Source organism: Tiliqua scincoides, chromosome 5, assembly GCF_035046505.1.
Source record: "Tiliqua scincoides isolate rTilSci1 chromosome 5, rTilSci1.hap2, whole genome shotgun sequence".
NCBI lineage: Eukaryota > Metazoa > Chordata > Lepidosauria > Squamata > Scincidae > Tiliqua > Tiliqua scincoides.
Genome location: NC_089825.1, coordinates 109,355,794 through 109,372,230, shown reverse-complemented (window position 1 = coordinate 109,372,230; position 16,437 = coordinate 109,355,794).

The window sequence follows — 16,437 nt, the reverse complement described above, 5'->3', positions numbered from 1 at the left end:
TTTGTTGGTTTAATGAAAATGAAAGCTGAAATTCTTGGAAGTGTGACCTTATAGTGTCTGTTCTTTGGAGAATGACAGAAAACTGAAACTGTACTAAAGATGGGAAATCCTATATTCAAGCTCTTAAAATCATCAAACCATCCATAGAAGGGTTTTCACATTCAGGACACTATGTCAAAAGTTCTTTTATTAAAAAAAAATACAATCAGAACCAATTTGTTACCTGCTTGGTATACTGGTTTTAAGGTGGGCCTTTATTAAGCACTGCAGAGAACCTTCTTCTTTCTCCATCTCCATCTGCTATTGAATTCTGTTGAAGACACAATCAAGTTTTAACTGTTGTTTTCTAAACCCAGTCCCAAGAGCTATCAGTCCCGAGGGATGACAGAAATAATTGGCATAGTGAAAGGAACCCTCTTGCATTGACACAGTGATCCTTTGAGTACAGGAGGAACTTATGTCAGAAATAATGAACCACTCTCATGACTTTGGAAGTTAATGAGACTTTGGGGGATTGAGTTTGTTAGCAACTGCTTCAAGGGACTATTGTAAATTGAGAAGGGCAGCATTTGACATGCCACCTTAGGAATCAGGAGGTCTTGGGCTGGCTCTAGATACAGAATAGAGATGGTGAGTTTCAGCATTGCAGGAATCATAGCAGCAAATTGTCAATCATGCAAATTCTCCTGGGCAGGAGGGGTCACAGAAACAGGAAGAGTGTTATGGTGCAAGCACTACGCATGCAAGCGATATGATAACCTTGAAGGTGGCCTGGGAAGGGATCTGAGTTGCCTGTTGTCCCAACATGGGAGAGAAGAAGTGAGGGCACTTAGAAGCAATCCAGGGAAGTTGGCTGATCAGCCTGTGTGGCTTTGACTTCCATAAATTGGTGGTAATCAGATAGGAAGGGGGGAGGGGATTGTGGAGTGTTACCACCCTGGATGCTGGGTGGCACAGTGGTTCATGGAGGAAGGCTGGAGTGGAGGTGCTAGAGAGTTAGGGCACAATCCTAACCCCTTATGTCAGTACTTTCCAGCACTGACATAAGGGCAATGTGGCTCCGAGGTAAGGGAACAAACATTCCTTTACTTTGAGGAGGCCTCCATGAGTGACACCCAACTGCAGGATGCAGCGCATGTTCCATTGGCACTGCTATGCCAGTGCTGGAAAGCACTGACATAAGAGGTAAGAGGTTAGGATTGTGCCCTTAATGATTCAACAACTAGGCAGGCAGGCAGGAAGAATGAATGTGGACCAAACAACATAAGGCTGTGAAACGGATACAAGGTGTTATCAGTAGAAGTTTAGCAGGAATGCTTACCTGAAATGTAAACAGCACGGTCCATCTTTGAATGTTCAACTAGAGTAAAAAAAATGGTTTCAGTTTTTCACAAACGGTTTGCTGGACTTGGCCACGTGCCGCAGTGTTCTCAGCACAACAGATAAGAATGCATTTGAATGAATAGCCTTTGTTTTCAGACCACAGGAAAAAATATATTCCAGCAGTTTGAACTTTTCGGTTTGAAGGCTTCTTCAGAGCACCACTTACACACACAAATGCTAGAAAACAAATATTCACACCGGCTCTCATAGAAACCACTAGGAAGCTTAGCTCTCCTTATATTTCTTGTTCTTCATTTTAAAACCTCTCTTGGTGCATTAACTAACATGAAACTAACACACAACAGTCTTTTAAGTAAGATTTAGAGGTCTAACTTCGTTCTAGGGTTTAAAAGAGAACACACCAAAATCATTTCCAGGTTAACATCAAAGGTCAGATTCCCAGAGAAAATCATTTTGCAGCAGTTTTTAGATGAACACACACACCGTGACGTGAATGGCAAAGTAAGTTGCATTTCGAAGGCCAACAGAAGAACATATGATGAGATGAGGTCAGCTTAGCTTTTGAACTAAGGGGTTGCAGTACCACCTACGGCCTGCTCTAATCTGTATGATGTATAAATGAGATGTATGAAGTGAACAACTGGTGATGGGTAACGGACCAATGAATTGTCTCCATGTATGTGTTTCAAGGAGGGATCCCCAGATTGTAATAAAAGTCAGCTGAAGGGGGTGTTTTGCTGCTTCTCTCCTCCCCACTTCTGATGCATACAGTCTCCTTTGGAGACGTGGATGGATTTACAACCTTTTGCTGATGGATTACAATAAAGGCCTGGATTTGATCACCTTTGTCTACTGAGTTTGCTTTGGAACCTGGGATTACCGTGCAACATCTGGGATCTCTTGTAACATCTTGATTTTTGCACCTTGCAACAAAACCAAGGGTTATTTTAATTTTTTCCCCATAGAATCCTACTGGATTCTTATGTTGAGAGATTATATCATATCTATCTGGATTCTTAGGTTGAGTGATCCTCCTCATTTGCTTTTTTTCTCACCTAATTATGCATGGACATCCAAGAACTGACTTTCACTATCTTTTTTAGTATGTGATGATTTTGAAACAAAGCCCAAGTGAAACAAACTTCTGGCCAGGGCATGGCACCTGGTGCTTACCATCTAGCATAGAATCCCTGCATTTCATTTTCCTCAGTTTATTGGGCTACCATCATTTAAAATTAGGGTGCCCAGGCAAAAAGAGGCCACCTTGAAACAGTTGTTCTCCCAAGTGAACAGGGTGAACATCCAGTCTACATGTTCACAGCAGTCCAACACAAACTAACTTTTCCTATTACCATCTCTCTAAGGAGCACAGAGTAAATTTCATAAAATCTTCCAGGTTTTTTTTTCAAGTCAGAAATTGTAGCCCTCAGAGAGGTGTCTAAGTTCTCAAAAACACTATACTTAGCGCTCATTAGTGTAGGTAGCTATCCAGGTGAATAAAAATAGAGGCCACTTAATCCTGAAGCTGCTACTAAGCTGAAATCAGAGTCTTTCATTCAGTGCTGGGTGTTGCTCTCTGTAGGGGTCAGAATCAATAAATTCATCTTTAGACTACTAAATAAGCAAAAGCTTTCTTGGGGTACCTCTGAATCCTGACATTCTTGTTCTATTTGATTCCATAGGAAGGTACATCCAGGTCTAGCAAAGAATTCATTTTTATAGGATGTTTGACAGCTTGAGATTTCAGAGCAGCTTCCAAAAGGGAAGATGATGACAGAAAAGGACAGAGAATAAATCAGCAGTAAATCAAGGTGGGTAGGCAAGTGGGTAGCCGCGGCCTGGGGAGACTAGTCTTTGTACCATGGTGGTTGTTATGGCTGCATTTGTTGCTGTTTCTCTTCCCCTGGTGTGAGTGTGAAAAGATGACAGGCAGTTGTACATTTGACAGAGGTACCCAAGACAACTTGTTCAGGCCAAGTGAACAAGTTGGCGGAATCTTGTCTCTAATTCAGCCTGCAATTACACTTACATGGAGTAAGTCCCATTGACTATAATGGAGCTTACTTCTGAGTATGCATGCATAGGATTAGGCTCTTGATCCCATACCTGTGCACTTTTTGAAAAGGAAACAAGTCGGTCTTGTTTATTGTGAATTGAAGTGTGTATATGTGTCTTTTTTTCTTTGCAAAGATTGCGTACACAGCACCCCACACTGAAAAAAGTGGGGTGGCCCTTGTACCAGACATGGGCTGAGGCCAATATTCTCTGACCTTCAACAGCAGTTTGGTTTGTCAGGCAGAGACAATTAGGCAAACTATGTTTATTCAGTGTTTATTTCATATATTTATATCCCACCTCTCATTCAGGAACCTCAGGAGCCCATACTATTTCCCTTGTTTTTCTCCCTTCCTAGCTCCCCCATCTCCCTTTGGGACCTTAGGTGTCCCTCCATGTGTAAGGATTCCCTTTTCTTGCCTAGAAATGACTGACTTTTAAGGCCTAGTTGTATGAGCAAAGGTCTAGTGATTTTTTTTAACTTTCTCCCTCCTTGGTTATTATATTATTATCCCCACAATTAAAGGTATATATTGTTTCACCCCATCCTTGCCTACCTCCTCATTTGATGCCAGTCACTTGAGTTGAGACTTCATATTTCAATAGCAAGAAACACAAGGGCTCTTGAAGAACCCTCATATCTATTTTTTTTAAAAAAGAACGGAGGATGAGGAAAGAGGAAACTGGATGACCATTCTTCTCTAAATGGCATCCCTGAAGATGGCTTTGGGGAGAGAAGGGCAGGAATGTTGACCTTAGGAGAACAGAGTACATCTTTAAGGGAAGAGAATATGAATGGTGTTGCAAGTCTCATTCTGGAACACAAGTGGGTATACTCACTGCTCAGTGTCATGTATACAATGGAATCACAACTGACTCATGTTTTATGCAAAAACAACTGGGAAGACTCATAGGAGAAATGTTGATTACATGCCCTCATTGGAGAATAATCATCTTTCATCTGTGCTGTGCAACTTTAGATGTATTTGGATTGATGCTCGTAATCAAGGCCCATTCCAATCTCATTTCCAGCTTGAGTTTGTCACTGCAATGAATGTCTTGATCTGAGAGAACTGCTCTCCTCCTTCTGGTTGGCAGGTATACTATTTCACTGCAGGGCTATATTACATATAGTTTATTAATTACAAGAAGGCTGTGTGCTGCCTACAGGGGCCCACTCACAGGGAAAAGGAGGACATTTAAGTTCTTTTCTAGGACACAAGGTTAAAACAAAGGACATGTCCTGGAAAAAGAGGATGTCTAATCACCCTGAATGTGATGTAATTAAGAGTCCTAGAGCTTTCAGTGTTCTTTTGTACCATTGGCCATGTTATCCTTCTTGAGGGACAGTCCAAAATGGAGACAGATGACAACATTTGAAAACATTACCAACATTTAAACATGTGGCTTACAGATAACAGCCACATATTAGGGAAGCATTTGAAAGACTTGAGATGGTTTGCAAATTGCTTATTAATATTCATTCAGAGGTGTTACTCATCAGAAACAAACACCTCAATAGATAGCTTATTAAAATATTTTGTAAACTTTATATATTTTATTTTTTTCTGGTTACTTCGTTGCTGTTTGCTCACTAATAAAGGAGATGAGAAAGAAAAGCTGGGGATGGTAAATATGAGATCAATTCCAAGTGTCATGGACTAGTAGCCTTCTTCTGTACTAGCTGGGCTCTAGTGTTCAGCTCAGGCCTCAGAATAATAATGTAGAACTTTGGAAGAAAGATGCAACTCAACAATCCACCACTGGAGGTCAAGATGCAGAAGACCTCCACAGCCACCATGTATTTCCCCCTGGTGCTCAGGTAACTTGGGAAAAAAGATACCCAAACACTGCAGAACACCAACATGCTGAAAGTGATCTGTTTGGCTTCATTAAAAGTATCAGGCAGCTTCCTGGCCAAGAAAGCCACGATGAAGCTGATCAAGGCCAAGCATCCCATGTAGCCCAGGACAATGTAGAACATGAAGACTGAACCTTCATTGCATTGTATAATGATTTGGTCAATGTAGGAGTGCATGTCAAACTCTGGGAAGGGGGGAGATGTTGCCAGCCAAACCACACAGAGGCCAGCTTGAATGAGAGAACACAGAATGATGACTGAGACTGCCAGCCTCTTCCCCACCCATTTTCTCATGCTGTTTCCTGGCTTGGTGGCCATGAAGGCCAAAATGACAGTGATGGTTTTGGCCAACACACAAGACACAGCAACAGTGAAGACGATGCCAAATACAGTTTGGCGGAGAAGGCAGGTCACCTTCCCAGGCCGACCAAGGAATAGGAAGGAACACAGAAAGCAGAGCAGCAGAGAAGAGAGAAGAGTGCAGGTGATGCCCCAGTTGTTGGCCTTGACAATGGGAGTACTCCTGTGTTGAATGAAACTCCACATCACCAGAACTGTCAGCAGGGCAAGGAAAAGAGCAAAGGAAGTCAAAAGGATTCCCAAGTTCTCTTTGTAGGATAGAAAGATTAAGAATTTGGGGATGCACTGATCCTTGCGACTGTTTGGGTACTGCTTTTCTGGGCATTTGTCACACTGTTCTGCATCTGAAAGAAATAAGCCAATCTCCATAATTTCAGCATATCTATATTAGCCCATTCAACTTGATGGGATCAGCATCTTATAACTAGCAAGAAATCTGGTATTATAGAGAATTCAAGAAGCTCACTGAAAAGAAAGTGATAGCAAGTTTTGCTTTTGAAACAGGAAGTCATTGAACTGAATTAATTCAATTTGACTCTTTCAAAATCCATCAAGAATGTTCAGTGGCTATAAGTAGACCATCATCAGAATGTTTCACTTGGGGATATGTGATCCAGGCTTTGCAGAGTATTACAGCACAATCCTCAGCTTCCAGGGCGCTCGACTTAAGTGGCAGCAAAGATCCTGTGTGCCCATGGCAGCCGGGGGTGGCACCTCGTGAGAAGGGGACTTTTATCCCGCCTCCCTGTCATGCCTGCTCTCCGCCTTCTCCCCATCCTCCGCTCCCTCCCCCCTCCCCAGAATGCCTCCTCCCCGCTTCCCCTATGCTTCCACTTAACTTACCATTGCTTGGTGGTCCATGTGACCGCCAGTGACGGAGCGCAGGTGTCCGTCTGATGCTAACCCAGAACCAGGAGGTGCTAGGTTATCACCAGTGCTTGCCAAGCAGTAAGCCTCACAAACATGTCTCTACGGCACGTTTGTGACATTGTGTGCAGGTGGTGAGCCGGTGTGCTGAGTCCAGGATTGTGCTCTTAAACTTCAGACTCTTTTTTTTTTTTTTTGAAGCATGAAAAAAGAGTTAGTGACAGAAGCCACAGGATTTTTCTGACCCACCAAGTTTTCTTCCAGGGAGTAAAGTTCCCCTTTTGTTGGTGAGTGGAACTCACAAAGTGTTCTGCTTTTTAAGAAAAATATTGGTATGCTGGACAGAGGCTCTTGCCTTGTGTAAAAGGAAGTTTGGCAATGTCCGAACAGAGGATTGACCTGTTTTTGAGTGAAGTCATGCAAGAAAGCCCTTCTCCACATGAATTAAGGTGATTAAAATATTTCTAAATTGATCAGTGCTATTGAAAGAAATGTGATGTTTGGAAAATTTGAAGTCAAATGTTAGGCTGTTGAGTGTATCTGCTAAGCAAGCTTTGCAGTTTTGGCTGTCCTATTAAAATGAAAACCACACTTTTCAATGGGGAATATCTCAGAATGAATGAATTAGGCAACAATCCTATATGCACTTACTTGGGAGTAAGTCTCATTTAACTCAGTTTACAGCCCTATCCCACCCAAAGTGCCGCTGTGCGATTCAGTGGGGTCGGTGTAGCCTCCGCTGTATCCAGGGCTGGAATGGAGGCAGCTGGAGATCTCCTTGAGGTAAGGGAGAATTTGTTCCCTTACTCATAAGAACATAAGAACAGCTCCACTGGATCAGGCCATAGGCCCATCTAGTCCAACTTCCTGTATCTCACTGCAGCCCACCAAATGACCCAGGGAGCACACCTGATAACAAGAGACCTGCATCCTGGGCAGACCCTTGCATCTGACATAGCCCATTTCTAAAATCAGGAGGTTGCACATACACATCATGGCTTGTAACCCGTAAAGCAGGGGTGCTCACACTTTTTTGGCTCGAGAGCTACTTTGAAACCCAGCAAGGCCTGGAGATCTACCAGAGTATTTTTTAAATCCCATTATAGTCAGTGGGGCTTACTCTTGTATAAATGTGCACAGAATTGCAACCTCAGAGCCCAACCCTATGGTGTCTACTCAGAAGTAAGTCCCATGCTAGTCAATGGGGACTACTCTCCGGTAAGTGTGGATAGGAGCTTTAGAGCAGGGGTGCTCAAACTTTCAACTTTAGGGATCCTGGACCTTTAAAATTGTGTAGGAGAGAATTTCAGCAGGTGCAGCTTGTCAAGTTGCACCTGCTGAAATTCTCTCTTCTATACACTTGTTAAAGGTCCAGCATCCCTAAAGTTGAAAGTTTGTGCACCCCTGCTTTAGAGCCCAATCTTTTGCATGCCCCCTCAGAAGCAAGCTCCATGCTGGCTTACTCCTGGTTAAGTGTGGAGAGGATTGCAGCTTGTGTGCCCAAGTCTAAGCCTGTCTCCTCAGAAGTAAGTCCCATGCTAGTCAATGGGGCTTACTCCTGGGTAAGTGAGGAGAGGACCGCAGCCTTGGGCACCTGCATCTCTCAATTGCTGCTGAACTTCCCCAGCCAGAGGCTGCCACCACCCTGCATCAGCGGCACTTCTGAGTGGCCCCAAGCAACTCCTCCAGACAGTCCCAGGCTGCTCCCAAGCCCTTCTGGAGATGCTCCTCAGGTTCTCCAGGGCACAACCGAAGTTCTGCTCCGAGCCTTCCCTGCAAAGTCAAGCCCAACCCTTGTTTAGCTCCACTAAGGTTACCTGGGTGTAAGAACCATTGACTATAATGGGACTTACTTCTGAGTAGACAGGCATAGGATTGAGCCTATGCACATTTACCTGGGAGTAAGCACCATTGCCTATAATGGAATTTAATTCAGGGCAGAACAAGCATAGGACTGTGTTGTAGGGCTGGAATCCTATCCATACTTTTCTGGGAGCAAGTCCCATTGATTATAATGAGGTGTACTTCTGAGTAGACATGCATGGGATTGGGCTTCAAAGCCCATTTTATCAAATGCATAAAGTGTCTGCATTTAGCAAACAGATGCACAGGGGGATACAAAGAAAAAGTTATAGGGGGGGAAGCAATTAACAGTACAGTTTTCTGCATGTTTAATCAGAAGTAAATCTGTGTTCAAAGGATTCACCTCCAGGGAAGTGTGAAGTGATGGTACAAAACAACCTCGCAGTTCCATTGGGACTGAATTGAATCTGTGGCTCAGTTTTAGTTCCAGGAAGCCAGAGCCCCATCCTATGCATGTCTACTCAGAAGAAAGCCCCATTAGAGCCAACAAGGCTTACTCCCATGTAAGTGGCTAGCACTGCAGCCCAAGCCAGGCTCCTTCCCACATGTACCTCGGCGCAGAAATCCACAGCCTGCCTGCTGCCCCCAAAGCAACCTCGCTGCTCCCACGTGACCCGGTTGGGAGAGGTCTAGCTAGAGCTCCACAATCAATTAGTGAGGGCTGTCCTGCAAAGTCAAGCCCAACCCTTTAGCAGCTAAAGGCAAAATGAGTCTATCGCTGAGCCCTTACTTAGTCTATAGACTAGAGTAGACTAACTGCTCAACGATCACCTCATTTTGCCTCGCGATCGACCAGTAGATCAGAATCTACATGTTGAGCACCCCTGCCATAAAGGATTTGTCCTCCAGAAACGTGTCCAATCCACTTTTAAAGGCATCCAGTCCAGATGCCGTCACCACATCCTGTGGCAAGGAGTTCCACAGACCAACCACACGCTGAGTAAAGAAATATTTTCTTTTGTCTGTCCTAACCCGCCCAACACTTAATTTGAGTGGATGTCCCCTGGTTCTGGTGTTATGTGAGAGTGTAAAGAGCATCTCTCTATCCACTTTATCCTTCCCATGCATAATTTTGTATGTCTCAATCATGTCCCCCTTCAGGCGGATACTCCTTATCAATCCCCTGCAAACTCTATAGGTCTACTTGGAACTGTGCAAGCTTATTCATAGGTGCAGAACCAAGTAGCCCCATGTAGGATTTTCAGGCCTGGGAGGGGGTGAGGATGCAGAGGAGGACTCCTCCGCCATCCCTGACTCCTCCCAGTCCTGAACAAACATTATTTTTTCATCCTCATGCAGAAATAATGATAAAAATGATAATAGCAAGAATAATCAGAAAGTAACTTTGCAGTCTTTCACTCACCCATCTGCACTGAAATCCCATCTTCAGAGCACTGGACACAATCATAGCAACAAATCTGCTGCCCCTCACGAACAAGCCTATTCTGGCCAGGACGGCACTTCTCAACACATCTGGACTGGGGCACCATCTAAGAATGATCAAAGGAAATGGGTGTGTGTGTAGGTATCAACTGGATGGTACAGATTGCTCTAATGTTCCTTTTTCTCCATTTAATGACATACCTAGTCCTCTGTTTACATCCATGTGCCCTCAAAGTAACCAGCTATTTTATACCTTTCTCTTATCAACTCTATAACCAGACCACCACTGGGACTCTTTGGACCTGCACCAGCTCTTCAGCTGGCACAAGTCAGAGGAGACAAAGGACGCCTGTTGGTTGGCTCCAGAAGGGATAGCTTCCGGCACAAGTCACTTGTGCCACGTTCCACACCCTCCTTCCTCTGAAACCCGATCTTCCCAAATCTGCCCCAAACCTCCCACCCCTGACCCCATTCTGCCCACCCTGCTGATTTACCAAGGACCTTCAGAGGATCTTCTCTTTGCAGTCATGGTGGGAGGGTACCCTTACCATCCAGAGTGGTAGCCTGGAAGCAAGCAGCTATGAGCACTTCCCAAACAGCTCTTACAATGCTGTAACCGTATTCCACCACCAGGACACTAGTCCTGGAGGCACGCTGGTATGTTAAGATAGGGCCATTAGAGTACCATCCTGTTCATGTCTACTCAGAAGTCATTTCCATGGAATTAAATGGAACTCACTCCATTTTTTCAAAGAATTACAGCCTCAGCCTCCCCTGCAGTCTCCCAATTCCTGATTCAGAAAACAGCATCATTCTCCCCACCTGCTTGAACCTGGGATTCCACAGGATGGCACTTCCATTCAAGGTGAAACCTCTGCCTGCAGGAGCCTGGGGGTTCATCCTGCCAACACTGATGCTCTTAAGGGAGTGATTGGGGAATGTGACTGTGTTGATGATATCAAATGAACTTGCCAGATCTCCCTGCTGGTCGAGAGAAATTTCTTCCCCAGCACTGTTGTTGAAATGGATGTTTCTCAGGAAAGAATTGATCTGGGTCAGAAGGTGAGAGGTAGAAAGACAGATAAATAGAAGAACAGAATGTGTGTGTGTGTACACATGTAGACACACATGCCTACCAGACAAAAACAGGTGAATCCAAGTCATATGAACCTTGTTAGCTGCTTGTCAGTGGACTTCGGGGAGAGTAGCTCCAGCTGCTGCTTTTGGAAATGTATCTCACACACCTGCTCAGAACAGGAATTCTTGCTCTCCTAGTTCCGTGAGATGGTATCTAGTGGTGAGCATTTCATCATGAATGAAGTTCAGTGTTTTATATTGAAGCAAAGTTGGGAGGGTTTTCTGTTTTTTGGAGAGCATAAAACAGAACTTTGCTTCCAAGAAGGAATTGCAGAATTGAGCAATTGTAGCTGTTTGTTCCCATCAGTTAAGCTTCCTACATTTTTATTGACTCGTCATTGATGAAACAGCCTGGGAGGTGTGGTGCATGGGGACCTTTCACCCTTCTAGGAAGGCCTTTGTTCAAGGTCTTTGTGGTTGTGCCTGGTCTTTGTTGAATATGAGCTGGCCTGGCTCATGCCATTGTGCCACTCCTGCATGCTCGACCCCCTAGTGGGTCCCAAATCACAGTTTGAGAAACACTAGCCCACACCTTGTGTTCATTCATGCTCAGCCCTCTCATGCTCAGTGTTCCCGTTATTTTGCACCATGAGGTGGATGTTACTCCAGAAGCCCAATCCTTTGGCTCATTTATGACATAGAGAGGACATCTCGCTTTCAGAAATGCCTTTCCACAGCTCACTGACAACGGCCATTTTAGAGACATTGCCACAAACAGCAGCAGTGGCTTGTGAGGTTCAATCCTACCTAATTCCCCACATGACCAATGCAGAGGCCCCAATGCAGCTCCTGCTTAATCCTGTGAGGGAAGTTCTGACTTTCCCAGGATAAACCTGTGCCTGGCCACAAGGGCTACTCAGACCTGTGCCAGCTCTATATGTGACACATTTCTGTGAGGATGCAGTTCAGGGAATCAAAGCCAGGAATGGGTCAGGATTTGACGGCTACTGCTGCAGCTGGACCCACCCACTTCCCAGTTCCAACCTGCCATACTCCCTGCACCATTGCCACCCCATTCTGCCTACCCCACTTGGCCCTCCCCTCCTCATCTCCCTCCAACCACCGACATGCACTTACTAGAACCAGCAGGTTTCCATTGCCTGTGTCATGCAGACCTGGCTGTTCACCACTTCTGGCAGTGACCGCGCCATGAGATCTGGCAAGTCACGTTTGGAAAAAGCCAGAAAGCACTCGGCATCATCAGGATCGGGTTGTTAACTTCAGATCACATGATGCCGCAGTGTGTAAATATAGGCGAGTTCTGAACAACTTGTAACTTACAAAGTTCAACACAACCCATTCGTGAGAAATGCTCAGAAGCAAGGAGCAGGCCAGAGGATTTGTGCAGATATCATTACACACTTGGGAATAAACCCATTGAATAGAGAGGAATTTCTTCCATCCCTACCAACTGCTATAAGAGGCAACTTTTAAAATGTGTCCTCATGTTTAGCAGATGGCAAGTAACTGTCCCTCATCACCCCAGCATGGCATCTTTTCAATGGCTCTTGCTGGTGCTTTCTCCATGTTTTTTTTCTTTCTTTCCAGATTGTGAGCCCTTTGGGGGATGGGGAACCATTCTTCAATTTAGCTGTGTGAGCTGCTTTGTAAATTACTTTTTGTTTTTTAAAAAAGGATATAAATATTCTTAATAATGATGATACGAAGCTCTGGATTGCACTACTGCACTATTGGCTTATCATCAACTAATGTAGAAATTCATTTATGACTGCAAGTACTTTCCACTGCCTTCTGCACAAAAATTAGGAAGCAGAATCCAGCTAGTGTTTGTGTCAAAATGCACTTGTGGTTTATTATGCTCAAATTGAGAGATAGTCCGACCTGCCATGGGTGGAGATTCCAGATGCTCCATGTAGCTCCATCGCTGATGGCTTTTGGCTTGAATCTTGATGAAAACATGGCATGGAGAGCATGTGCGACAGAATACACAGCATTGTAGATACTGTAGCTCTGACCAGTCATTTGCAGTTCAAACACATGTGAAGGGAGGTTCCTCAACTTCTCCTTTCCACTGCAATTTACTACTTCTATCACAGGGGACAAGGGGAGAAAACATTTAAATGCCAAAGCCCAAAACTGTGGCATGAAATAAAGCTTTGATTGGTAAGGGTTGATTGTCTCCAAGAAATCTTCATATCCTGGCATATCATTTGAGTGGAGGGCAAAGGATAATGTACCATTGAACGTTTTGGGTGTAAACAGAGCCAGAAAATTTACATATGCGAAATCCCACTGAGCTGTAATGATCCAAACCTTTTCTATTGGCTTTCTTAATCCATTTTCATTGACCATTAGAACTCTTCGGAAAATTTCCATTAATCGTGCATCCCCGTTAACAAGAATCACATTGCTTCTGCTCAATAGCAGAGTAGAATTTGTTCTTTCTGTGGTCGGAAGTAAGAGATCATCAGATGGATGCTGGTAACTCTTTAGTGTTGGAATCATTTCTGTAAACTCAACACAAATGTTGTTCTCCAGGAGCCTAGATGTCAAGCTCTGCAGGAAAATTGCCCCAATTTCATCATCTGAAACAATGACACCAATCCATGTCCATCCAAAGTGCTTAAGGAGATGAAGAATCCCATCATGCTGAGTATTTCCAGTTGGAAGCATGTTATGGAGTAAAGGAAACTGAGTTTTATCACTCAATACATGGTGAAAGGAGTTGTAATTGAACTAAGGAGAAAAGACAACAGTATTTTTAGAGGTGACAGAAACCTTTCTCTCCTCCTGAGTTTCAAAATCTTTCTCCCAATCTCTAGCAAGAGGGAATGTGCCCCTCAAGTTTTCTGAATCAGCACCAAATATTGTGAAATCTGAATGTCCTCTAATGCTTTGCTATTGGCAGGCATATTGAAGGACTAAGTCCAAAGTATAGAGAAATACATGTAAATACTTACAAATCTCTCAATATGGAGAAATTTTTATTCTTTCTACATGAAGAGAAATGTTTAACTAAACACAAAAGAGCATAACAACATACACACAACACTTCTGTATTCATAACAACCCTTCTAAACAGAACAAAACAGAAAAAAGAGTTTCTTTTTCTAATGTATGCTGGTGCAAGTACCAGGTAGCTACCTGAAGAGGACCTGTGCAAAGCCAACTTTTTTAGCTTGGCTGCTTTGGAGGAATGAATTAACAAATAAATGCACCAGTTGGACTGCTCCCTTCATTTCCATTAATCAAGTGCAATGTTCATTTCAAGGAAGGAACATACCTGTGGAAGTTTGTAGGTATTTAAGATGCTGGGCATGTGGATTGTATTTTGGGGGATGATCCCTCCAATGATGGCCATGAGCTTCTGTTTCGGGCCACAATGGTAATTATAGCGACACCCTGTGAAAAGGAGATTCAGAGTGCCATAAGCGCTCCCCATTGAATTAAAGTAATCTGGAAAGATGATGCGTCCCAGCGTCTTGTTGGATAAGAGGTTGGCATTCCTGTTGATCTCATTTATGGCAAACTCAAGAGCAAGAGCTTCATGGAATTTCCTGAGGAACATACTGCAATGAGAGTTTCACTTGATTAAGGCACATGCAATGAACTCTTTCTCCTACAGAAACTGTGGGAGTCATGCCATGTAAGAGCAAAGCCCTCATACCATTAAAGGATCATGTTAATGGTTTGAATAATTTTGCTTTCCACATGTGTTTTTTTTAATCCTCTAAGATTCTCTCTTTGAGGGCTGTGATGAACTCACCAAATTTTATTTTTTTTTGCTGCAAACTAATGTCAGCTCATTATATAGCACAGGCTTTAAACATAGCTACCTAGATAAACAGACATTGCATCTGAATGTCTGTGTTATGCTTAGATAGTCCCTCCATTGAATCCTAATCCACGCTGTGATATGGTACATCCCAACCACAGGATGAACACCTCAGTGATGAATAGAGATTTATTTTGTGTTTGGCCAAGGTAACTGGGGAAGGACTTGAGCTGAGGTAGGAATTGAATTCCTTTGGTTTCTTCTAGCTTCTTCTTATTTTAATTATTTATTTAAAAGATATTTATCCCAACTTTCCTCTGCCGGAGCACATGCCCTATGCAGCTTACAATTTAAGGATAAAATATACACTGTATCAAAACAATAAATAAAACCAGCAAAAAATAAATAAATCCAATTTGAAAAGGGCAAAAACACTCAAGGATCTTCTATGAAAGCACAGGAGGGAGAAAAGCCATCACCCAAATGTCAGACGAAACAAAGAGGTTTTGAACCCTCACTGAAATGCCTTGGGGGTGGATAGATCTTAATTCTCCCTGTAGGGGGTATCATAATTGTGGCACCACTACCGAGAAGGCTCACCCCCATGCCACCATCCTCCTAACTTATACAACTATGAGAAATGTAGCAGAAAGCCAGCATAGGAATAAATTCAGGATGGCTGGATTTCTTCTATTCTCAATCCAAATTTAGGAAGATTTATTGCAATCTGAAAGTGACAGAAATGTTGGGAAACAAGAGGACTTGACTTGAACAGGAATCTAGTCACACACAGAGAAACAGAGAAATGTAACAAAAATGTCAGGAGTAACTGTATAATGACTGGATACTGTAACTCTATATTATTATTATTATTATCATCATCAGTATTTATATACTGCTTTTCAACAAAAGTTCACAAAGCGGTTTACAGAGAAAAATGAAATAACTAATATCTAAAAAATAACTATATTGTTTCTCCATTCAGATATTATCAAGGAGAGGATGGCTGAAATAACTACTTACAGAAAGTTGATTGACCATTTTGGTCTGGCATTAAAGGGAAGTTCCCTGAGTTCTGCTTGTACGAAAGATGTAAGTTCACCAATTACAAGACCATCTAAAGAAGTAGTGCCTATGAGGTAGAACTTTGAATCCCTTCGAGGGTCACAATTCATACTAACACTATGAGGCAGTTGCAGTAGCAAAGTTATCAGCAGTAATAGAATCAGCCTGCAGATCAGAAAGCCTTGGCCCCAGACATACTGGGCCCCCTTCATTGTGACATATGTGCCCATCATTAGTACTATTACTGCCATCAGCATTCTTGAAAGGTGCTATAAAATGGACCTCAAATCTGACAACAGTTACAGCTTCCCCACTACACAGACCCTGAAATTCCCTTTAGTTACAGCTCTGCCTGTTTTCAGTGAAACTCTCAAACAATTGAAGCCCAAATTGCTTTGTACTGGGTCTTTATAACCCACTATAGAAGAGAAGAGTGTGTCACCTTGTGTGTTGTTACAAACTCTGCAAGTGCCTTCTGCTAATCCTTGGCATATTCACTACTTGACTGATTATGAAAATTGCAGGGTTGAGAATTGTTCTTCCCAAAGCACTTGAAGACCTCCCAGCCTACAGTAAACATGTTGGATGGATCCACAGTCAAAAACTTCTCTGCACTGGGGAGGAAGTAAAGGTCTCTAGTGCATGTTGGGTATGAAGCAGAACGTACTGAAAGAATAGCAATTAGCACAAGCACTGTGGGTAAAAAGAAATTGTCAGTGACCAGAAGCTCAGATTTCCTCCCAAACCCATCAATTTTTTTTCTTTT